The 24267-nt window shown below is 47.3% G+C and overlaps 1 protein-coding gene and 5 non-coding genes across 6 annotated transcripts in view; 5 read left to right on the top strand and 1 right to left on the bottom strand.

Moving 5' to 3' along the window:
- LOC144112969 (uncharacterized) overlaps positions 1-24267 on the bottom strand; it is a 141656-nt gene that overhangs the window by 7354 nt on the left and 110035 nt on the right. The window lies entirely within an intron of this gene.
- On the top strand, positions 22037-22110 carry TRNAN-GUU (transfer RNA asparagine (anticodon GUU)). The gene has a single exon. It is a non-coding gene; the product is annotated as a tRNA-Asn (tRNA).
- Positions 22367-22440, top strand: TRNAN-GUU (transfer RNA asparagine (anticodon GUU)). The gene has a single exon. It is a non-coding gene; the product is annotated as a tRNA-Asn (tRNA).
- TRNAN-GUU (transfer RNA asparagine (anticodon GUU)) lies at positions 22698-22771 on the top strand. Its single transcript has one exon. It is a non-coding gene; the product is annotated as a tRNA-Asn (tRNA).
- TRNAN-GUU (transfer RNA asparagine (anticodon GUU)) lies at positions 23029-23102 on the top strand. The gene has a single exon. It is a non-coding gene; the product is annotated as a tRNA-Asn (tRNA).
- On the top strand, positions 23361-23434 carry TRNAN-GUU (transfer RNA asparagine (anticodon GUU)). The gene has a single exon. It is a non-coding gene; the product is annotated as a tRNA-Asn (tRNA).

The following is a 24267-nucleotide window of genomic DNA, read 5'->3' as shown; positions in this document are numbered from 1 at the left end:
CTTCAGACAATCACATACATGTCGTTCATCTTCATATACTCCCCACTGGACGACATCAATGTGGCGCCAGTTTTACCGACAACATTCGTACGAAAATTTTGACGCAGCACTTTGTCGTACAGCGTTCCGGGTGGTGTCATACGATTTCTCGTTGCATTTATTCTCGTTGCATGTGCTAGTCAAGTTGAAGGCTAGCTTGCGACGGGGATTGAAACCGACGACTATTGCACCTTCAATTGTATGCCCTGCCGGACTTTAGTATCAGAATTGTGTTGCAACCGTCCGTCGTACAGCGTTCCGGATGGTGTCATACGCGCGCGTGAGTATGTTGGTGGTGTGAGTATGCGTGGGTGTCAGTGCACCCATGGACAGTAATGCTTTCGCATTCAAATGAAGTGGATTTATCGCGAAAACGGGACACGAGAAGGAACAGCAGACAGCAAGAGTGCTGCTAAAAACTGAAGCTTGATTACAGACAAGGCAAGAAATAAATAAGAAAAGATGCAAACACAAAAACGCACAGAATAAAATATCAGCTAACGGAGGTGATAGGTGAAGGCTCTTCTAGCTATCTATAAATACGGGATTTCTTTAGCTAACAAGCTAAGTGAAGGTGCGCTGACGAGTCTGCGCCCTTTTTGGTGATTGTGAATCCTTGGGTGATTTCGCGCGTCAGCTGATCACGATGAGTCATAAGAATCTTGCATCCTCGCAGGTCTGGCCTACATCTACCCTCTTGGCAATCCCGACAATTGGGGACCATTGGTATAGAAGGGCCATGCTCCCCAGCCTGCAGCCTTGTAGTTACGTATTCTAGTTGCTCATCCATTTGCACTGGAACTGGTCGTACGGAACGTATGACGACGACACGAAACCGGGAGAACCAGACTAGTACCGTTTAAACATAAAACAATTACAGCCGATTCAGCTTACTTGGCCAAATGCGAAGTACTCACGTGCGCTAGCACGTCCTGTTTCATTTCGCTTTAGGTTTGAGACTAGGGTTTCAAGGTCTGGCTTGAGGCAAAGATCGGCGAAATCGGTGACTGGGGACCTCGGTGGTAATGCACTATAAAAATTTAGGACCACTTAACGCATCTTTTGAGAACACTGCGATAGCGTTGTGTTCTGGATCCATTGCGCACGGATAGAAGTTGGTGAAGACGACATGCAATGCACATCGAGAGAGAGAGAGAGAAGTGGCAGAGGAAAGGTAGGGAGTTTAACCAGTAAAATGTTCCGGTTGGCTACCCTGCACTGGGGGAGAGGAATGAGGATGACGTGAAATTAAAAGAAGAAATAGACAAATGCGGTCAGGAGCAATATATACAGTAAGTAATACTTCGAATATTCGCCAAAGGATTTGCACTGGGTTCAATTTGTGGGGTTCTCCATGATTACATAATTGCAACTGGTAGGTTGATTTGCTAATTCTTTTAAAATTCTTCGAGCTCTTCTTTTTTCAGCAAAATGTTGTCTGTTATTTTACTTTAAATATTCTTCTGTCGTTTTTATTGATACATTTTTCAAAATTCACGCTTGGTGCTAAAATTTTGTCATAATCTCCTATGAAAATTTCCTTGTTTATGCCACTGCACCTTGGAAGTACCCCATTTGGGCATGTGCCATGCAGAATAAGAAGAAGAAGCAAGCACAGCAAGGCAAAGATAGTGCTCTCGTGTAGTGGCCAGCGAAACCCAGGCACGGCGCAGTCGCGGCCACAATTATTTTTGTTGTGCAGGTCTAGCTGGTTTCAGACACTCAGATAACGGTTTTTTTTTTCGAGATTGGAAGCTGTTGTGCTAGCGCATAAAATTTTTCAACGGACGGGTCACAGTAAAGAACCACACAGGTCCCGTCCGTTGCGACTTCCACTGCACTCTTCTAGACTAATATGCTTACTGTCGCGATCACGATATTGCGGGACGTGGGAAAGCGTGGTAGAACTGCGTTTTGCGCCCCCTAACGGCACAAGCCCGCTCTTTTGTCCCTCGCAGGCATGTCTGTGCCCTAACTCCTACCTCCTAGCGGCGCCAGGTGCCGCTTCGGTGTTCGGCAGGCGTCTGCACTAGCCACTACGATGGGCGACGCAGATCGCGTGCCGCTTTTCGCGGCTCGGCGACTTTGCGTTGGAGGAGGACGTATAATTATTGGTTTTTCTTTTGCAGTCATGACTGTCAATTTTCAACGCATGTACGCCGAGCGAACGGGCAAACATGGCTCCGAATTCAAGGGTGATCAATGAAGACAAATTTGACAGGCGATCTGTGGGCCGATCCGAGGGAACTGCGTAGCATTGCACTTTGGCGCGAAAGCGCTACTTCACTAGCAAAACTGAAAGAAAAAAACCCGAGATATAGAGAAAGCCTCAACGGAGCGCCAGCGGACCTTGCGCAGCTGCTCGTGCCGTGTCTTTTCATGCGGTTCCCTTTGAGGCGTAGTTACCGCAAGTGCTTTCGCACGTCCTAGTCGATTGAACTGCGTCAAAACCCTACCATTTTTTAATATTTTGCATGGCACGACACATCACGTTTCTTGACGCCCACCTTTATTGCGCCCTTAGTCGTCTTGGGACACCTTCACACTGGACTCCTTTGCACACTTGTTCTTCTCATGTATGATCTCCAGATTCATAGACACTCGGTTCTAAAAGGCGACTGGCGCACAACCACTTCAACGGAAGAGCGGCATACGGCGCGCCGCTCTGCAGTATCCGCTCCTGCGGATAGCTCACCTTACTCCCCATCCATCACCCTCCACGTTATCCACCCGTCGTGTTGTTCCCGTGGCAGCCACTCTCAGGTTACGTATTCCTCCGCACTCGTCAGCACCTCCTCCGTACATGGCCGCCACCCTCTGCTTTCTTTCCTTGACATTGATTTCCCTCTCTTCACTTTGCACCTGGCAGGTGGAGGCGTGAGAGAACGACGCACACTTTTTTCCAACATTGGGGCGCCAATGCTTTTTCTCGTATCACATCGTACGATGTGATGCGAGAAATCTGCACGAGCAGAACTGGTCTTGCATTTCGCTTTTACATTGATCTCCTCCCATTGCGTCTTCGAATTCGATTGTGCCGTCGCGTTTTGGTTCCGCTGCTGCGGGGGCTTCTGGTGGCTGGATGCTTCTGGGAGGTGTTTTGGAGGGTGAAATGGGTAGGTGGGCGGTGGCCTTCTGGTGGGTTGATGGGTAGTGGGCGGAGCCTCGTATGGGGCAAATGGATTCTTACCCTGGTGTGCACCCACCAGAGGGTGCTTCAAGAGGGTGAAGCCAGACACATGCGCGCGCACGCACGGACAGTGCACGACAGAGCAGAGTCGCCGCACAGCGAAAGACAGTACGTGATTTGCTTCACCCATCACACGGCTAGGGCAGACGCTAGCCGTAGCCGGATAACGAATTGGCACCTGCCGCCAGTTCCAGTCTATGTACTGCGCGCGTAAGGTATACCTTACGCGCGCAGTACATAGACTGGAACTGGCGGCAGGTGCCAATTCGTTATCCGGCTACGGCTAGCGTCTGCCCTAGCCGTGTGATGGGTGAAGCAAATCACGTACTGTCTTTCGCTGTGCGGCGACTCTGCTCTGTCGTGCACTGTCCGTGCGTGCGCGCGCATGTGTCTGGCTTCACCCTCTTGAAGCACCCTCTGGTGGGTGCACACCAGGGTAAGAATCCATTTGCCCCATACGAGGCTCCGCCCACTACCCATCAACCCACCAGAAGGCCACCGCCCACCTACAAAAGTACGGGCCTGCGCCGTTAGGTGGCGCAGAACGCAGTTTTACCACTATTTTACCACGCTTTCCAACGTCCCGCAATATTGTGATCGCGACAGTGCATAAAAAAATTGCTGGTGCTTTAGCACTGGTTAAACCTAGTGTGTTCGCGATAGCGATCCCCGTGTTGAACGGGTTCACTTTAGTTTGGTCAACCTTTCGTTTGAGGAGAAGTGTCGGTCTGGCAAGGCCAGACTGTCCTCGCTTCTTGAGCACGCTGCTGACCCGCCTTGTACCATGCTACAACTTCGAGATCCGTAGACGTGGCTTCGCGTAGCTTGTGCTGCTGCCGTACTGAGTACGTGCGCTGTCATTCCGCCTGTTCACTCATCGCGCATCTGACTAGGGAGCGCTTCGCACCCCCTTTCTATAAAGTCACTGGAATGGGAACTTAACCTTTCTATGAGCAGCCGAGCAACGGCGCGTGGCGCGTGCTGTACTGCGCATGCGCGGGTGTGACGTCACTCACGGCGGAGGAGCTGCCGGCGGCTCCGGCGCAGCAGAGAGAAGCCGGCGGCGGAGGCGCGCCTGTGACGTCACGCGCGGCGCTTGCCCAGTAGATGGCAGTGCTAGGCACTGCGAAATCAGCTTTACATAGCATAGTGAAGCAATCGCTTCAAAAGTTGCGGACTGTTAGAAGGCAGCAAACCGGGGGAACCGTCACTGTAACGAATTAAGGCGCGCTCCTCAACGAACGCTCACTGCTCCATGAAACACGCAAAAGTGCTCTCTAGGCCAAGAATCGGCAAAATGTACTAACTGCATCACTTAGTCCTCGCGACGAATGGTTATTCCATGGGGAGGCAGTAATGGTTACTCTTTGGGGGACTAATGGCTGTGGTAACCCAGCTAGTCCCTATGGGAGCCATCGCTGTAGCCCTTGTAGTCCTCACTGAGAGTGTATCGTCTTTACTGTGTGCGTTCTCTCTTGTAGAGCTTGTTTATGAACAGAATTCTCTGGGATGGCTAGGCGCCTGCGTTGCAGCATGAGATATGTGGCATCGAGGAGTCTCTACTATCCTTATCTTCTCGAGGCCAGAGTGAGAATGGTCTGCTAATAACAAGGATGACAAGCTGGGCTTGGTCTGACCCCACCGTTTGTGTGTCGTGCGTTTGCGCGACCGCAACACACTCGCTTTGGCTGCAGATAAATTGCGCTAAATGCCATTCTCAACGATTCTCAACTTTTCACCTAGGGATCGTCAAAAACCACCGACAGATCAGCTAGAGATCTTTTATTATAACAGTTTGCGGAACCGTCCATAGGTCCCATAAAGGGTGTTCGCAGGAAGACTAAGTAAATTTAAAAACTAGGCTTTTTGAGATGCTGTCTAATGGCAGGTGATGGTCCCTAAAACGTGGCACCTATACTTTTAGATTGTTTTTCGCACGTCCTGGAGTCTTTTTGTCCTTGATAGTAATTTCGTTATGTCACAGGAAACGTCTCTGCCTTTAGGGATTATGGAAAAGTACGCTTCACTTTGTTCATTTGGCCGCCGCGGTGGCTCAGTGGTTATGGCGCTCCGCTGCTGACCCGAAAGACGCGGTTTCGATACCGGCTGCGGTGGTCGAATTTCGATGGAGGCTGAGTTCTAGAGGCCCGTGTAGTGTGCGATGTCATTGCACGTTAAAGAACCCCAGGTGGTCGAAATTTCCGGAGCCCTTCACTACGGCGTCTCTATGGCTCTTACAGAAACGTCTGTACAGAAACGTATCTATGGCTCTTACGAGCTTACGAGCTATGGCTGTTAAAGAGACGGTTCTGTAACAGCCGCAACCGCTATTTCTACCTTCCCTGAGTGTCTGCACCCTCTGAAGATCACCCATGAGCTTCCGGTTGAGCGCACTATTCGGCTTCTTGACCTAAAGCTGGTTACTGGACAGCAGGTTTGTTGGATGTATGAGCCCAGAGCTGAGAAGCCCCTATTACTCTTTTCGTCTGCACATACGAGGCTGGTCAAGCGAGGGGTCGTGAAGACGTGCTTTCAAATGCAGTTAGCAAGTCCTGCGCATGCTTGATGAAAAGTAGTTTTTATAACCAGGTGGACCGCCTCAGAGCAGCAGGACTCCCGAGACACTTATTAGTTCCGGTCGCTGAGAGCTTGCATCAGCAGGAAAAGGCCAAGAAGACTGGAACTGATGGCGAAAGGGGCAGCAAGTTAGTGTTGGTGCCATATATCCACAAGCTGCCACACTCCCTCAAGAAGCTAGCGCAAAAAGTGGGAGTGAAGGTGCATATGTCTGCACCAGAAAAATTGTCCCGCATTTGCAAGTCCACCTGTCCTGACAGCAGGCTTCAGAATAGTTGCACGATTCGGCATAGAAACCCCTTCGTGCAGTGCACTGAGGAAATAGTCTACAGTATCCCGCTTTCATGCGGCAAGGCGTACATTGGGCAGTCAGGCAGATGCCTTAATGAGCAGTTAAGTGAGCACCATAGGGAAGTTAGGGATGGCAGTTCCAGCAATTTGGCACGGCACTGTCGTGCTCATAAATGCAAGCCTGGTTTTCAAGAATGCGAGGTGATTGGCAGAAATGCGGATAGATTAACAAGAGAAATTATCGAGGCCGCCGCAATCGAATGAGCTGGACTTGAAAGCTGCGTCAGCAGTCGTCATTGTCGCTGACAAAGAAAGATATGGCTTTTTTAGACTCAGGACAGTATGCCAACCGGTGAAACGTGTTGCATTTGCTTTTTAAGGTTGTTGTTCACAAATTATCTTGTCTAATCTGACACGTATAATTTTTTCTTCATGTATAAATTTGTGTATACCAAATAAAGCCTTAGTGGAAGTTTAGTGCATGTGTTTGTCCCCAGAGTTCTTGCTGCGCTATGGAACATAACGCATACCCAGTAGCCCGAACCATCACCTCGTTAAGGTTCTCAGCTCTAGACAGCTTTCGTCAGTATCCTGAATCTGTTGCTGCTTTCTTTGATTATTCTTACGCAGAAAGCTTATGCGATTTCAGAATTTTCATGGTGCACGTTTAGTTGTATCGTGAACTTAAGCCATTGAAGCAACCACTTGAATGCGTTATTTTACCCTGGACGAGGATCTGTACTTGCAGTTTCTTTTGTTTATATGATTCCCATTCCCTGTGTATTTCACCTTGAGTAAGCTGCGCCCTCTTTGCGTCGCTGCGCTCTCTCGAAGCCATGCGTATTTGTTCGATGACCTCTTTAATTTTCTTATTGTAGTTGCTGTTGTTTGCCTCATAAAAATCCACCAGTTTCGTGGCTTCCTCTCTCTTTTCCACCGGTTTGCCTCTCTTTTTGTCGCTCGGATGAGCCGTTTTACTTCGTTATAATCCCACATTTCCAAAGGGCACTTATCCATTTCTTCCTAAATGTGTAATGCCATTTTAGATATTTATCGGTCATTTGAATTTGCTTTTCCTTGCTGCGTTTCATGTATTTCCCTTTTGGCCAGGTGTCCCATCTGGTGACAAATGCGTTTATGTTCACTCTACAAACTGTGCTCCCACCCTTCGTCTTTCCATTTTTGCGAGCTTGTTATAAATCCGTTACGACATTAAACAGTAGTCAATGGACGGCTGCCTGTTCCGGAATTCTCAAGTGATTCGTACTTCTCATTTAGGTTCACCACATACTACAGCCACGTTACTATAACCGGGAGTTAGCTGACTGTCGCACCGCTAGCGGCAGTCAGTTGAACTACTCAGGATGGCTCAACAGTGTGCCAATCTCAGCTAACTGCGCTGCTCACATGTGGCACCGTCACCTGTTAACCACCTTCCCAATCCCCACCCCCCACCCCCCAAAAAAAACAACAACAAAAACGCGGTGTTTACCCGGGTTCTGACAGCAGTTCTGTAACCAGCATGGTCAAGAAATCCCCACGAACAAAAGCACTCCATTTTTGCAATCACGTCCCCAAAAGTAGTCTAAATAGCTGCACATTGGAGCATTGAAGTTCAGACTGATGTGAACTTCGCTGTGATTCTTGCGGCTCAGTGGACACTGGCGTCGCGAAACAGTTCAAATCGAACCCACCCTGTTTTCCACCTCGTTCCATTTTATTAAATACCTCCCTACCTTCCTTTTCTTAGCTGCTAAGCATGTGTTTCACAACTGTGGACATACGAAGGCGTTTTGGCTCTGAGATGTAAACGATGTAACTAGCAATTAATTGTTTCTCAAGCCCCCCAACCATATGAATCCGACTGAACTTAATGGGATGACTTTTAGCCACTTGTATCAGCACCCAGGTGCTACGTGAAGAATTACCGCTGTACAAGTAGCAACGGAAAAACGAATCACTTCTTTCCTTGAGGCTTTGAGCACTCGCTCATGCAGGACAAAAAAGTGGTAGGGTTTCAACGCAGTTAAACCTAGTAGTGCGCTCAACTGTCTGCGCCGCTTCCGGTGCCGCGATATATGGCACCCCCCCCCCCCCCCCCACACACACACACACACACTCGCGCGCGCACGCGCACGTGTATGACAGGACCCGGAACGCTATACGACGAACTGTTGTATCACAAATATGATACGAAAGTCTGGGAAGGCATACAATTTAAGGTGCATATGTCGTTTGTTCGAATCCCTGTCGTAAGCTAGCCTCAAGATTGACTAACACATGCAAGCGTATGACACCATCCGGAATGCTGTTTGACAAAACGTTGCGTCACAATGTTGGTACGCATGTCGGCAATACTGCCGCCACATGGAAGTCGGCCGGTTGCGAGTATAAAAAGCGAACGGCATGCATAGGACTGTCTGAAGTGGCGGTGCTCGGCTTGCTGTATGTGTCATACGGCCGGTTGATAGCGTCACCCTGTTCTTCTTGCCATCGCTGGTATTTTCTGTAACATCTACGAGTACACGCACAAACGCACGCCGCTATCTTTTCTCGCAGTGGGACTAGTAATGTTTTCGCATTAAAAAACTCAGACTTTTCGTCAGCCTCAGGCACAAAGTGATAGTGACAGTTGTAGATCACCACCTACAAGACCGCCCTCCCCATTCCCACGTAGATAACATAATACGTGCTGGCTAGTAGGTTAGTTTTCAGTTAAGTCACATGTATAGTTATTACTGTAAAAAAACTCAATGTGGAACAGTTAATGATATTGAGTTCAAAAACAAAGGCGAAAACCATCAGTATACTTAAATGGCAGTCGTTGGTTCAAAAGTTTAAAAAGCAGCAAACGAAGTCATTGGAATAAAACGCGGTTACCTATAGCCAATAAAACCTTGGCATCAAGAAAGTTCGTGTCTGTGGTGTGCAATGAGATGGGCGCGTCACTTTTTTTTTTGTGTAGCGCGTTTCCATGAAATGAGGTGTGTTTTGGTCTTGCCTTGTACCCGATGTCTTCATCTCCTCAAAAACTGGTACAGTTGCTCTCGCGCAGTTTGACTTTCGCTTCAGCTCTTTCAATTCAAGCGTTCCTCATAGCCTGAGTCGCTTTGGGACGTTAAACTCCCATAAATCAAATCTTTCAATTCCCGAGCACGCAGTTCACACGAAGCCCTCACTTTTGACTAGGTGATCGCGCTTGAACTTTCTGCTTTTTACTATATTTATCGTCTTGACCAAACGACTTGCCTTAACGTTTTCTCAGTTTTGACTTCTTGATTGTTAGTTTTCTTGTTTTTTTTTACTCGGCATCTTTTGCGCTTAAGATTCGTTAAGCTACCGTCTATTCTGGGGCTTTTATCTCTTATTTTTCTTGGCATCACCAGCTTCGGTGTCAGCGCGTTGTTTTTTCGTTCGACACGTGCTTTCGTTTGAGTCATCTGCAGTGGTGAAGGGAATGTGCATGTTTAAACATTTATCGTCCTTTGAATAAAGAAATTGGCGTTTTCGTTGTGTTTGTGCATTCCAGCTTGCCTGCTGTGCTCTCGGTAAAATGTACTCACATCAGCGGTGCTTCGCAGACTCTTGCTTCTGGACCCTTAGCATGCCGTGTTCGCAGACCCATGACCGTGTTGCGATTTCTTAGGCTTAAGTTGGCCTGCGCAACTCAGCGACAGTGGGTCGTGGGTCGTACAGCCGAGTACGGTTTATGTGATAGCAATCCAATTTTAGTTAGTTTTCTTTTCAGCTCAGATAACTTCCTGCAAGCTTTCATTCGAAGTCATTCGCATTGCTTGGTTTCAGAAATCGAGCCGCCACACTGAGCGGCGTATGCTTGGAAATATCAGCCAACCGATCGGTCAGACGGAGAGCCCCACTGTTCGCCTTTCGTTCTTCTTTTGAAGCTGTGGTTCGTCCCGCTAGTTCCAGACTATTCTTCCCGACGCAATGCAGCCCTGCGCGACACGACGGAGTCGGCGGGGATTCACAAAGCCTCTAACCCTCCGTGCGCACTGCATGCAGCTCTATACGCGGGACGTATCCCCTTCCTTCATAGACTGTGCGTACGGAGCCCAGGCACTGTCGCAAATGTTACGAGGCGAAGGATATTCGCGTCAGAAGCAAGGCTCAGCTATGCATTCCTCCATGCATCAAGAGTTCACCCGTGGGGTGTGTCGTCCCTGCTATAAGGCAAAGAGAAAGCTCTCGAGCGATTCAGAGACGCAAACACCAATGCGAGGCAATCACAGACCTCTCTGTGCCATCTCTTTGCGCCACCCAATGACGGCTTGAGTGCGAAAAGCCCGGTCGGACTCCGTGCAACGCGGTCTATAGCGTCCAAAATAGGGCAAAGCTTTTTTGCGCGCCTCGGTTCAGGGGGACGCTGACGTGCGCGGACTGGTCGCTGGCTGCTGCCCAGGGTTGGGGCGTACCCGCCTATTCTCTTTGTCTTGCTCCCATTAGTTAAGGGCGCATACAATGGCCGCTCGCGCCCTGTCTGCTTCGTTCACTTATTGCGTTCGCGCCGATCCCACGACCTTCCTTTCACAGGTGACGTGAGCCGCGCTGGTTGGAAATAGCCTGGCACGACTCGAACCACAAAAGTGATAGGCTTTGATAGACGACACGTTTTCGTAATAACGTGCCATTCATAGTTCCGAAACCGCCCGGAAGAGGAACACGGTGCTCTCCTCGCGAGCAACGGCTGCTCTCCCGCCTGCACGCCGCGCGGTACGCGGTTGCTGCGCCAACTGCCGCGGCATAATCTCGCTCCTGGCGTGGCTGTACCCTGACTCATATATACTTGCCTACAGGAGGAAACATAGAAGAGACGCACTTACGGTATAAACAAAAAAAAGGACGAACGTCGCAGATACTGCAACATGCGACGCTCGCACGCTCAACGTCTAATGCAGGGGCTTCTCCAAAACATCGCTATGCCTCACGATGGCGAAAGCCTGAGTCAGTGACGGCCTATAAGAGCACTGTTCGTTGTTTTCTTTTCTTTAATTTGTTTTTAAATGAAAAGGAGCGCAATTCAATTATAAATTATGTGTATAAATTTTGTAATTGATGTTGACGTTGCATTTCAAAAAACACCATGAGCACGCAAATGCATGATGCATAAAAAACTGCAAATTTGCAGAAAATTACAGTCGGCGGTTATAACTTGTGGTCGCTCGTCAGGTACAAATGCTAATGAATCTTGCAAGCCTAGGTGCTACATAAAGAAATGGAAAGGATACAGTGCTTGACCTACATGCCTGTGTTAAGAAATGACAGGTTTGCGAGAAACAAATGCAAATGAAAAATCTTCACTGTTCGCTCCCTTTTGCGGATGGGGTGCAACCATCTTGGATAAACCGTCGCGGTGGCTCAGTGGTTATGACGCTCGGCTGCTTATCCGGAAGGTGCGGGTTTGATCCCGGCCACGGTGGTCGAATTTTTATGAAGGCAGAATTCTGGAGGCCCGTGTACTGTGCGATATCAGTGCACGTTAAAGAACCTCAGGTGGTCGAAATTTCCGGAGCCTTCCACTACGGCGCCCCTTATAGCCTAAGTCGCGTTGGAACGTTAAACCCCCATAAACCATGAACTTTGCAAACCGTCAGTCCCGTCAACCTCGTGTTCTGTGTCTGTCTTGTGTGTTTGCGCAATATGTAATCAATCTAAAACCATAAAGCAACTCGACCAGCAAGAAGTACTTCTAAGAGTATGGACAAGACAAACTGAAGATAGCCTACATGCACTGATTCCTGCGTTCTAATGACAAAGAGGCTACTTTCACTGGAAACGGACCTTTCATAAGCTACGGAAATTTAAAAAAATTAAAGATAGGCATCGCCGCCATCGGCTGTGCTTTGGCAATCAAAGCGCGATGACGTCGGGTGCAGTTCTTCTCGCGGATCTTTCAGGCTATGCGCCATCGCTCGCCTCTTCCTGGCCGGCCGCCATGAAAGTCCCTGATGCGCTAGTTTCAACCAGAGCAGCGGGGGAAAACATTCACACTGCAACTTTTTCATCAATAGATGCGTCCTTTGTTGCCGAGCACACGAGTACCGGATTCTGCTGAGAACAACAATTCAGTGCAGCTGTCCTGGGCGTCCCTTTGAAGCGTGCATCGATTTGGACAGCGGAAGGGCTGCGAGGCTTATCAAGTGGACAGTGAACTCGGAGCGAAAAGCGTGTGAGAAGTGGACATATACAGGGACGCACTCCGCGAGCTCAGCCACTTTCAGGATGTCCACCTTTATTGAAAAAAAAAAGACTTTATGGGTGGTTTTCGTGTTATATGACGGCCGTCAGTCGATTATTAAATAGAATCATCATCATTGTCGTCACCAGTCTGGTTACAAACGCTGCAAAACAGAGGCCTCTCCCATTCATTTTCGATCAGGCCCAACTTGAGCCAACTGCAGGAACTCTGTTCCAGCTAATTTTCCAATCTCATGTTCCCACCGTACAGGTGTCCTAGTGGTTACTCCACCTTGTGCGCGCAAGGCGCTGGGCTCGTAGGGGAGAAGGAAGACATATTAGAGTGGATTGCTGTAACCACTAGACCGAGCTTCGGCCTAACCACTATGGGTGCCCGGCGGTAGACCTGCGGACGCCGACGCGAAATGCGCAATACTGAGGGACCGGCGGTCTAATAACAGCTAACGATGCAACAACAATAATAACATTTGCCGCACGAATCGTGCACAATTTCACAATAAGGCGGGCCCGTCAAAGACAGCTTGAGACTTGTTGGACTTTGCCCAAAAATGCAACCATTTCAGATACAAATAAAGATACAGTATACACTCGGTTAAGGGCCGCGCTCGTGAATGGGTCGCTCCCAACTTGAGAGCCAGTAATTAAAAAAAATCCGTAGGGAACTACAGCGTTTTTTATGCATATAAGTTCCTCTGCGTTGCATGCTACCCAGGAAGCTCCCATATGACGACAGCTGTCTGCTGCTGTCATCATTATGACCTTCCAGCATGCAATGCTGTGCAGCCGTGTGCCATTTAGAGCGCGATTCAGAGCCCTGTAGAAGTGGATGCCAGCAGCCGGCCAAAGACATCACTGTAGTGCGTCGGTTCGCAGATGTTGAATTTGTTTCGCGCGGTCTCTCCGCAAGTTTCAGGAATTTCAAACGCAATTGATGGAACTGAAGATGACTTCATTTTCGTGGGTGGCGAGAAGTCGATCCTGAGCAGCGGTGACAGCAACAGCGATGAAGAAACTAAAAGATGTCGGTAACTCTGTGCCGTGCAATATAGTAGTTTCGGCGGCATATAGCCGGAACATCGCAGTGAAAAATGGCGCTTTCGTGTAAGGGCCGCACCCCACCAAAGTCGCAAAAAAAAAAGCGCGGCCTTTATTCAAGTGGATACGGTGTATGACAAAACTTTGAACAAGAAGATATAATAATGATGAAAAATGATATAAAAATAAATAGCAATAAAAATAATTCTTTCTACATGCAAACGCCGCAGAAGTGTCTATGAGCCACGCCGTATTGGAATGCTCCGGATTGACTTCAATCGCCTGGTGCATCGAAAGCTCAGTACATGTGGACGTTTCATACTTCGGCTCCGTCAGAAAACAGCCACCGATGCAGGGTTTTTGGTGGTGCTCAGAATTAAAAGAACGGGTTCAACGTTGTCCAAGACAAAGTCATGTCTTGCACAAAAATGTGCCCGTGGAAGTGAAACTCTGTGAAGCATGGATGTAGTACACACGGCAAGCGAGGAAAACAACAAGGACAGCGAAAAAGAAGCAGGGGACAAGCGCTCATCCGTGAAACCAAGAAAAACGGAAATAGGGGGCGAGAACTAGGGAGAGAAAGCGCTAGCCGACTGCGAGAGAGTGGAGGATACGAGAAGCTGAGCAAGTCGAATAGCGCTCATTTCTGAAAGGAAGGGAAGGGAGACACAAAGCAGTGACAGCCGCTTATCCAACGATGGGACGAATACCAGCGCTAGCTGCCGGGTGGAAAGCTGAACCGAAATGCTTGAAAAGACAGTATTTTAGCGGTAGTAGGGTACGGCGATGAGAGTGAGCCGACTTATACAATTCGTTGAGTAGGCGTACGAAATAATCAGATAAAGCTTTCTTAAACGTCTTTGAAGTCGGTTTCCCCGGGCGTTTCGCTGCGAGAATCTCGCGCGCTTTTACCCTTACGAAATTTTTTAAACAGTTTATAGACTGTCCATAGACTTCTGTCTATAGACTATGATATCCCTATAGACAAAGCCTAGAGAACAGTATATAGTCAATACAAATTCTATAGAAAGTCTATAGATTTATGGCCATACACTTTTAGTAGACTTTTGTCGATAGACTGTCTATAGAGTATGAATAAACAAAAAGAATTATATATAGGAAGGAAATAGAGCCTATAAGAAGTCTATAGACTGTCTATAGACCATTATTATAAGGGTAGTCTCATGCAATAGAGCATCGAGCGTACCTGGACTTTGGGAAGAGCGGCGTAGAGTGCTATAGCAAATGCGTAGTCCTCGAAATAACAAGGCACTCAGGCCAGGAGAGCCGCCATGACTCCCGCTCCATGGGCCACGCAGGCGCGCGCACTAAAAAATACCAAGACCAAAACATTAGGGACTGACTCGGAGAGCGAAAAACCGAGGGAGAGAGCGGCTTCATGAGCACTTGGCTCGCGAAGGCCGGCCACGTGACGTCATGCTCTCTGCCGAGTTTTTTTCCCCCCTCCATGACCAGGCGAGGCCTTTATAGCCGGGCTTCTTAAACACATTCCTCTAACGGATGAATGATAGGACAGATACATGGGGCGCAGTACGTTATGTAGCGCCCCCTATGGTATAGCCATCTTGCAGGTGGCAAAAAATGTGGCACCGCCAATGAGTGTGCTGACATGGGGCTCTAATGCTATGGCATAAAAAGGAACGCTCCGAGAACTCCGCAAGCGTGGGAAAACAAAAACAGGAGTGTATCGAAATCAGACAACACGAAAGAAGACTGAAAGAGCTGGAGGCCCGGGAAATGTCGTCGGCGCCTAGCCTAGCTTCTCCAGGCTAACGACCCAGGCTATAGCGCCAAAGAAAGCGGGACCAACTGCCGCCGTTTGTCATCAGCGAGGACATTACAAAGTATCACGCAAAAATTGAGCACATCTGCGAGGGAAATGATGTTGAATGGTTTATTTTATAATTATAATTAGTTTCTGGGGAAAAGAAATGGCGCAGTATCTGTCTCACATATCGGCGGACACCTGAACCGTGCCGTAAGGGAAGGGATAAAGGAGGCAGTGAAAGAATAAAGGAAGAAAGAGATGCGGTAGTGGAGGGCTCCGGAATAATTTCGACCACCTGCGCCGTGCGATGTCGGTGCACGTTAAAGATCCCCAGGTGGTCGAAATTATTCCGGAGCCCTCCACTACGGCACCTCTTTCTTCCTTTCTTCTTTCACTCCCTCCTTTGGGAGCCCAGTTTTTTAGCCCCCCTTCTTGAGTTAGCAGCTGACGTGATGACGTACTTGCCAAAGAAGGCGTTTGAGAGCTACGACGAGGTCAAGGATGTTCTTTTCAGGAAATATAAGCTGTTACCCGAGGCCTTCCTGCAAAGGTTCCGCTACGCAAAAAAAAAAGAAGACAGTGAGTCGCACATTGACATAGCGTTGCAGCTGAAAGCCTACTTGGATGGCTCAAGGGCGAGGAGGTTTATAGCGGTCGTGATAAGATGGTAGAGCGCATAGTGTTGGAGAAATTCTGCCGCTGCATGCAAGATGCTGCAAGGCTTTAACTGCAGGTTAGGCTTACGGAGAATTCAAAACTAGAAAAGGTTCAAAATAAGGCCCTTCGGTTTATTTATTCCTGATAATCACGCCATGGCAGCGAATCTTCCCTGCGAGCTAAAGCGCGTATCCCTACCCTTGCTTGTCGGCAACACGTAGCTTCTATGACGCTTCTTTTTATTCTTTACAACAGTCGTATATAAGGATTGATAAAAATCAGTACATCAAGGCACCTTATCGTCGTTCAAAGGGATTGAACTATGAAAAGTGCATTAGACCTACCCCAGCGCGATGCAACACATTTAAATTCTAATTTTTTTCGTTAGCCATTGAAGAATGGAATAATCTGCCTCACGAATTCATGGACGACATCTCTCTTGATATCTTTCTGGAAAACGTAGAGTCATTCTTTGAAAAACAGAATTTACAAAAAAAACCTCCTACGATGTCTCCTGTTACTCACCGCGAGTGTTCAGTTTAATATTATTTTTTCTTGTGCCTTTTGACTATCGTGTTGACCTGATTGTATCTCTTCGTGGTTTCGTCGTTCTTCCTTCCAGTGTTTTAGATGCATCGAAATGAACGTGTATGGCAATGCGCTGTCCGTTGACAGTCGATGGTATCTTAACGCACTGTATATTTGTTATCAGCCTACCTGCTATGGTCTATCCTACTGCAGTGTGCATGTTTTGTATCTTGTGTATGTTATACTGGATATGCTATTGTTTTGTATACTGTCCCATTAATTTGCCCACTCCTGTAAGAGCCTAATTAGTCTTACAGTATGTTTAAATAAATAAATAATAAATAAATAATCCTTGAAAAGGCTGTCGAGCTGAGGAGTACTACACCCGCCAAAACTTGCACAGCAGGGCATCACGCAGGGAGCATTCTCGGTCCCCTCCCACTTGTCCTTTATATGAACGATATATTTCCACTATTAACGAGCTTCAATGGATCGGATATGCAGATTATAGTGCACTGTTCATTAAGAGAGATAATCCAAATTAAATGATATACATGGCACATCTAGCATTGCAGTCGATTAAGAATTAGCTCAAAAATAACCTCCCGAGAAATAATATTTCGCACAAGAAACACTACTGTCACACTCACAGAAAAGCTATTTCTAGTAAATTATAAAATTGAGCTACAAACGCACGTTCAATCGCTTAGGGTCTTTTCCTAAAAAAAAAGAAACAAGCTGGGATAAGCGCGTTGAACAAGTTTGCTACGAACTAAATATAATTGCGGGATTATTAAACAGGAACCGACATATACTGCCATCAAAAGCAAAAAGAGTGCTACACAACGCTTTATTTTACCCACACTTAATTACTGTCACCTTGTATAGGCCACCACATCTAAAGAAAACATTCATAAACTACGTACTATCTATGATGGATCATACGTCCGATTACTTCGCATCCTATGGCATACTTCTTGGTTGGATTCATGTACTCATTCCACATTATTTGCCAATACTGGGCTGGTGTTTGCACCCGGAATTACTATTATCTTAAACTGTTCAACCATGCTACTCACAATCATATCCATAACACCAGACAAAAGACTTCATGGAATGAAGGTTTCCGCCCGCACAACATACGGGAATCAATCTTTATGGTTCCTGAGGACCCACCGTCTTCCTCTCCCCCCCCCCCCCCCCCCCCCCCCCCCCCCCCCCCCCCCCCCCCCCCCCCCCCCCCCCCCCCCCCCCTCACCTGACCCTCCTGAACGCTCTTTTTCGCGTTGATGTGGATGTGTACACAGAATCTTCCTGGTCACTTTGCACAAAATTTAATTGTGACGCATCCACTTTCTGGCAGATTCTGAAACGATTGTCCCTATTTTCATTCTTTATCTTTTGCTGCGTTAAACCAAGCTGCGTTATTCATATCCTTTTTCAGTCTCTTCGTATTTTCTGGTGACTTCGCTTCTTACATTATCGTAGTGGTAATGCCCTTTTTCATGTACACTACATTTTTTTAACCGTTTGCTTTTATCCGCGTGCATTGCAGTCACGGAGCCTTTGACAAGCTACATCCGTAAAAAGAGGGCTTTATCGCGGCAAATTGCAAAACAGAAGATTTGCTTTCGCAATCATATGGAAACCGACAGAAACATCCAGCTTCCGGAACAATACATGCAAGAGATATGTGTGAACGGCAAGAAGTGCAGAGCGCTTCGGGACTCAGCAGCAACAGAAGACGTTGTCCACCCGTTTTTCGTTTTCCCTAGTGATTTTACGGGGGAAATCGCGTGGATTAGTCAGGTTACCGAGCAGCAGAGCGTTTGTTTGCTGATCGCAAAAGTGTGTATCGAAGGCAATATTGGTAACCTCAGCATCGAAGCTGCCGGGTCCGCTTCCCTCCCCGAGCATTTTACTTACCTCTTCTCAAATAGCTCAAAGAAGCTATTAAAAGATCAAGGGACATCGTTTTTTGCCGGTGTGGCATGCATGACCCTCACTCGATCTCAAGCGCGGAAGTTCTCGCAGGAACTTCACCTTGCGCCGGAGAGGTGAACACAGCCCGAGAAAGCGGATAAATGACGTAGCTTGGATAAGGACGCGGCCGGTTGGTCGTCAGATCCAAATCTCTCGGGGAAGTGCTGAGCCGGCTGCGGATGTAACCGGGAGTAGTTTTAGTGCCAGTGGCGACGAGATTGTAACAGTTCCACTGTTCAGCGACGCGAACTCGACACTGACCCCAGTTTCTGACAGTTGGCACGAGCTAACCAAGGTTGATCGAGCGACGCTCATTCGGGGACAGTAGGAGGATAGCTCGATAAAAGCTTTCGTAAATAGCGTAAAACTAGGCAATGCAAAGGGGAAAAGCAACTGATGAGGATCAGGTAACAGCAGCTCTGCTGAAGGACGCAGGCGAGATTGTGCTAGAAAAACTAGCCACCCTGTATACATAATGCCTTATGACCTCGAGCGTACCTGAAGCTTGCAAGAACCCTACACATCAGGTTAATCCATAAGAAAGAGGACGTCAAAGACTTCAAAAATTACAGACCATTCAACTATCCGTTGCTTACAAGGTATTTACTGAGGAAATCTATAATAGAGTCAGGACGACCTTAGACTTCAATCAACCAAGTGATCAAGCAGGCTTTTGTAACGGATGCTCAGCAATAGACCAGAAGAATACACATATGGGCAAGTTGGTTCGGTGTCATTTTAAATTTACCGGCGCGGAAGACAATGACAAAGTAGTCACGACTTCATGTACATCACTTCGCGTCCTTCGTGTCTACTTCATGCCCTTGTCTTTCGCGCTGGTAAATTTAAAATGACAATAGACCATATTCACACTATCAGTCAGGTGCTAGAGAAATGTGCAAAATATAACCTCTCCCCCGAATTTCTCCTCTCTCTCTCTCTCTCTCTCTCTCTCTATATATATATATATATATATATATATATATATATATATATATATATATATATATATATATATATATATATATATATATTATGGACATTATGGTGGTCTACCGTGGCTGTGCGGAGGTTATAGTTATCTTCCAGTAATTTTACATAAGGATATATATATATATATATATATATATATATATATATATATATATATATATATATATATATATATATATATATATAGTTTTTATAGATTATCAGAAAGCATTTGTCTGAGTGGAAACCTAAGCAGTCATGCAGGCATCATTCGCGAATAAGGGGTGTAGATGACCCTTATGCAAAATTACTGGAAGATACCTATAACCTCTGCACAGCCACGATAGAACTCCATAATGTCAGCAATAAAATTCCAATAAGGAAACGTGTCAGGCAGGAAGACATAATCTCACCAATTCTTTTCACCGCCTGTTTGCATGAGGTATTCAGAGCCCTAGATCGGGAATATTTGGGGAAAAGAGTTAATGGAGAATGCCTAAGTAATTTGCGATTCCCTGATGGCATTGCTTTGCTATGTCAATAAGGAGATGAGCTGCAAAGCATGATCAGTGACTTAGACAGACACAGCCGTAGGGTGGTCTAAAAATTAATATGCAGAAAACCAAAGTAATGTTCTGCCGCCTCGGAAGGGAACATCAGTTTATGAGTGGCAGCGAGGCGCTGGAAGTGTTAAGGGAATTCGTCTACTTAGGGCAGGTAGTGGCCGCTGATCCGGATTACGAGAGCGAAACAACGAGAAGAATAAGAATGGAGCGTAGAGCATATGGCAGGTTCTCTCAGATCATCAATGGCAGTTTACCAATATCCCTCAAGAGAAAGTATACGACAGCTGTATATATAACAACTGCTACAACGGAAAAGTATATAACAGGCTAATGAAAAGAAAAGGGTTCAAATTGAGGACAACGCAGCGAGCTATGGAAAGGAATGTGATAGGTGTAACGTTAAGGGACAACAAGAGAGCAGAGTGGGCGAGGGAACAAACGCGGGTTAATAACACCCTAGTTGAAATCAAGAGGAAGAAATTGGATTGGGCAAGGCATGCGATGGGAAAGCAAGATAACCGATGGTCGTTAAGAGTAACGGACTGGATTCCAAGAGAAGGGAAGCGTAGCAGGGGGCGGCAGAAGGTTAGGTGGGCGGATGAGATTAGGAAGTTTGCGGGTATAAGATGGCCGCAGTTGGCACAAGACAGGTTTCATTGGAGAGATATGGGAGGGGCCTTTGTCCTGCAGTGGAAGTAGTCAAGCTGGTGATGGTGGTGTAAAACAGGACATAATGAACAAGAATGAACTCGGCAATCGCGCGCCGCGCATGAGATTTTTCTAAGCTACTTTGCGCCCCGACGTTCAAACAGGGTGGTGACGACGTCTCCGGTCACGTTACCAGCCTTGAATCCGGCATTGGAAAAATGTATGAAGGTAAGCGCGTGGCGATTACAGTGGCACAGAAAATCAAAACGCAAGATGACAGTGGGCCGCACTGACGTGAGATGTAAGATAGTTTGCAAGGAAAGGGACAAGTCGGTAGGCAGAGAGAGTAAACCGCCCTCATCTTGTTGATCCCACCGAAACTGAAATGACAAGTAGAAAGAAACAGACAAACGGAGCGCGCGATAGATGTATTGGCCGTGCAGGAGACGAAAGTGGACGGCAACGAAGGAACCGACAGCATGGTGCAACGCTTCACTACCAGATTTTTCGCTGTCGTCAGTCATGCAGTGGGGACATCGTCTGGTTGCGTGCTCTTTGTAAAGAAGATGCCGGGGCTAGAGGTGCAGGCTTATTTTTCTTGTGTGTCTGGCTGGTGAATCGTTTTTTATTTTCTCGCGACGTCACAGACCCGTTCTTGCGCACCGTGTGCCAAGTGAGGCTGCGGTGATTGCTGCCGGAGTTTGTTGTATCTATCCACAGAAGAGCTCTCGGGTGGAATTTTTGGTTACTACAAAGAGATTGTAGCAAGTGTTAGGTTTCTTTCTGCACGTTTTTCCAGCGATTATTTGTACAAAACTAAAATGAAAAAGTTGTACCATGATCTTTGTGATATTGTTTTCCCAGAGCCCATGTACAGGGCCTAGTACAGTGGAGGACCGGGAGGTGATGTTTTAAAAAGGGTGAAGAAAATACGGGTGCCACCAGGAGTAATGACCTTCTTTAAGTTACACACCGGGACACTACCAGTTAAAAAGTTTTTAGAGGGAAAGGATTTCTTTTTACCATGGGGATCGAACGGCTTAATTTGTAAACAGCCCAAAACAATATACCATGTAATATACCATGTTTTTTTTTTGCATTGCTGGGAAGGGGTTTATTTTTGGGATGTGTTACAAAGGACAATAAAGAAAAGAGCTACCACTTGACGCGCAGGGGATTCGTTATTTAAGCACTGATAATGAGTATGGGGTGCCATTTGACCTCATAATGCTCTTGCGCCTCCACAGTAATTGGCGCTCCATAATGGAAGGCTATTATTGTGACAAAGACGCACGACCTGCCCGAATTTATTTTCGGGAAAGAATGGACTGCTTTCCGGCCATCCAGAAAGCCTCTGCGGAGCCTCCCGAGTGGCTCTCGAGGCTAGAGCCGCTCTTTATGCTACGTGAATTTTAGTATGACGAAGCCAGACTCCTGCTGGCTGACCATGACAGTGTCGTATGTACATAGCGCTTTGTGTGTTTTTCATGAGTGTTTTTTGGTTAAATATTATGGGCCAAAGCCAGGCAGTAAAGAAAAAAAAAAACCTCCGTGTCGCAATTGGCCAGCGCGTTCGGCTGTTGACCGAAAGGTTGGAGGTTCGAGCCCTCCCGGGGGCGAGCTTATCGCTTTTGTACTTTTTATCCTCACCCATTTTTTTCGTTATGAGGATTGTGCGCTTGTCCTCTGCTTATGTTCCGCCGTCCTTGTCTTTTCTGCGCTGCCTTGTCCATCTCTTCAAAAATGAAGAAGCTCTGTTCCTGTGCTTCTTTGGCCGTTTTCTGCATCCCCATTTTCTTCATTTAAGAATGCACGCTATCAAACTTTCCCAGCTTACTCCACTTCCCTAGTCCAGTTATCCTCTGCGTACCGTCAGCCTCCGTGGCGCAATCCGCTAGCGCGTTCGGCTGTTAACCGGAAGGTTGGAGGTTCGACCCCTCCCGGGGGCGATGTAATTGCTTTCACACTTTTTACCTAGTCCATTCCTTTTTTCTTTTTGACGGTTGCGCGCTTGCCCTGTGCTCATGTTCAGCCATCCTTATCTTTTCTGCTCTGCCTTGTCCATCTCTTCAAAAATGAGGAAACTTTCTTCCTGTGCTTCTTTTGTCAATTTTTGCGTCCCCATTTCCTGCTTTTAGAAGTGCACAGTATCAAACTTTCCCAGTTGCTCCACTTCCCTAGCCGAGTTCACCTCGACATACCGTCAGCCTCCGTGGCGCAATCGGCTAGCGCGTTCGGCTGTTAACCGAAAGGTTAGAGGTTCGAGCCCTCCCGAGGGCGATGTAATTGCTTTTACACTTTTTACCCAGTCCATTCCTTTTTTCTTTTTGACGGTTGTGCGCTTGTCCTGTGCTCATGTTCAGTCATCCTTATCTTTTCTGCTCTGCCTTGTCCATCTCTTCAAAAATGAGGAAACTTTCTTCCGGTGCTTCTTTTGTCGATTTTTGCGTCCCCATTTCCTGCTTTTAGAAGTGCACAGTATCAAACTTTCCCAGTTGCTCCACTTCCCTAGCCGAGTTGACCTCTACATGCCGTCAGCCTCCGTGGCGCAATCGGCTAGCGCGTTCGGCTGTTAACCGAAAGGTTGGAGGTTCGAGCCCTCCCGGGGGCGATGTAATTGCTTTTACACTTTTTACCCAGTCCATTCCTTTTTTTCTTTTTGACGGTTGTGCGCTTGTCCTGTGCTCATGTTCAGCCATCCTTGCCTTTTATGCTCTGCCTTGTCCATCTCTTCAAAAATGAGGAAACTTTCTTCCTGTGCTTCTTTTGTCGATTTTTGCGTCCCCATTTCCTGCTTTTAGAAGTGCACAGTATCAAACTTTCCCAGTTGCTCCACTTCCATAGCCGAGTTGACCTCTACATACCGTCAGCCTCCGTGGCGCAATCGGCTAGCGCGTTCGGCTGTTAACCGAAAGGTTGGAGGCTCGAGCCCTCCCGGGGGCGATGTAATTGCTTTTACACTTTTTACCCAGTCCATTCCTTTTTTATTTTTGACGGTTGTGCGCTTGTCCTGTGCTCATGTTCAGCCATCCTTATCTTTTCTGCTCTGCCTTGTCCATCTCTCCAAAAATGAGGAAACTTTCTTCCTGTGCTTCTTTTGTCGTTTTTTTGCGTCCAAATTTTCTACATTTAAAAGTGCACAGTATCAAACTTTCCCAGTTGCTCCACCTCCCTAGCCGAGTTCTCCTGTGCATACCGTCAGCCTCCATGGCGCAAGGCGGCGAGGAAACGCCAGTGCCAGGTCAGTCGCCTCTTCCTAGAAAATGAACTGGATATAGTGGCGCTGCAAGAAACAAAGATTGAGAGCCAGGAACACACAGAGCGCAGGTTGAAAATTTTCGGGCCCGGTACATTGTCGGTATATGTCACGCGGTTGACAAATTCCGGAGTTGTGTGTTATTTCTGAAGAATAATGTGGGCATTGCAAATGAAACTGTTGTTGCGTCCGAAGGACGACGGTTGCTGGTTGTTTATTTTTGCTTTTCCGGATATGCTTGAAGAGTGATTTGTGTCGATGCTTCTAACAGTCATAAGGAGAGTATTAGTTTTTTTGAAAAAGTCGAGTTGTATTTGAACTGCGGGAAAAGTGTCATGCTGATGGGCGACTTCAACTGCGTTTTCATGCCAGAGTATCGACAGCCGAACGCCCCGGGGCGTGATCAGAATGCACAGTACCTGGATGCAATAATTCAAGAACACGACATGGAAGATCTCGGCTGGGTGTTGTCCCAAGACTTTGCAGCTATGCTTTACGCACTTCTGACGCGGCAGCATTG

This window comes from Amblyomma americanum, chromosome 1 (genome assembly GCF_052857255.1).
Source record: "Amblyomma americanum isolate KBUSLIRL-KWMA chromosome 1, ASM5285725v1, whole genome shotgun sequence".
Taxonomy (NCBI): Eukaryota; Metazoa; Arthropoda; class Arachnida; order Ixodida; family Ixodidae; genus Amblyomma; species Amblyomma americanum.
Note: the sequence above shows the minus strand (reverse complement) of the source record. Positions and strands in the feature narration are given on the sequence as shown.